Consider the following 1399-nt stretch of genomic DNA (forward strand, 5'->3'; position numbering starts at 1 on the left):
ATCGAGGAGAAGCTGAGGCGCGTGCACGGCGCCACCCGGGACAGCTCTGAGCACGTGCTCAAGGCGCCTTCTCGCGCAGGGGCGCGGCTGCGCCAGTCGCCCAGCCAGACCTCCACGTGAGAGTTGTGGCGTGGACTGCGGCGTGTCTCCGCGAGTTGTTGACGACGGGGGCGAGGATGGAGCTGCATATTGCCCATTGTGTACTCACACCACTACACTGTGGGGTGTGCCCGAGCATGATGTATGTGCGCGTCTGTGTGTGTGTGGGACAGACGTTGTTCTCCTATGCGCGGGGCTTCCCGCGGGGACCGAAGACGTACGGCTTTAACAGCAGCAGCAGCAGCAGCAGCAGCAGCCGCTTTCGTGAAACCCCGCGCGCTACTTTTTCTCGCGACTAGAGGAGATTGGCCGGCGCCTACATGGGCGCCGGGTCCGCCCTCGGGGGCGTGGCGCGTGAAGTGAGAGCGACGGAAAAGGATCTGTGTCGGGTAGCGTTGGGACGAGCAACACGACGCCGACACACACACGGATCTGTCCCCTCCTCTCTCCTCTCTCTCTCGGCCCTACTGCCTCCCCCGCCGCCCTACTCCTCGGGCACCCACGACGCATCGCTGTCGGAGTGATCCGAGGCCTCGTCGACAAAGGAGGACTCGTAGGCATCGTCCCGTCCTCATACGCATTCGGTGGGTTGTACCGTTTCGCGTGAGATGAAGCCGGGCCGTCGCCGTCTGACGATGCCGGCCGCGCGTCGGCGTTAATGACAACCTTCGCGACGCTGTCGTCTTTGCTCGCAAGCTGGCTCGCCTACAAAATGCATGTGGCGTGCGGTTAGCGACGGTTTTCATGTTCAGCCCGCCGAAGATCGACGTACCGTCATGAAGTCTTTTACGTACGGATTGTGCTCGCAAATTGCCTTCCCGAACACGTCGAGTAGCTCGCGTACTCGCTCCTTTTCGCCCGCGGTCGCATTGGCCGGCAGGTAGATGCGACCCATACGCAAATCGAGGGCGGTCGTGTTCGCCAAATGCTGTTCACGGTGATCGTTCCGCGTCACAATTTTTGAACCAGTTTGTAGCGCCCTTTCCAAGCCCGCATCGTAAGCACGGCCGACATCATCCTCCAAGGCCGTTCCATAGATGCTCTCATATTTGGCAGCGCGGTACACCTCGTTCAGGTTGTTCCATCCATGCAGGTCTTCTTTCAGCTTCAAGTCATCCGCCGTGACGCCGCTCGCGACGTTGGTACGGGCGAGGTCGAGGGTCTCTTGCATGGTTTTGAAGAGAGAAGTCGAAGTCGGGCGTCCCTCGAGCTGCAGATTCAGATCCCGGCCGGTCACTCTGGTGTACGTGTCCCGCTGATACGCAAGGGTCCTGGAGAGCTGTGGGGAAGTCGGAACCGC

This window comes from Emiliania huxleyi, assembly GCF_000372725.1.
Source record: "Emiliania huxleyi CCMP1516 unplaced genomic scaffold EMIHUscaffold_39, whole genome shotgun sequence".
NCBI lineage: Eukaryota > Haptophyta > Isochrysidales > Noelaerhabdaceae > Emiliania > Emiliania huxleyi.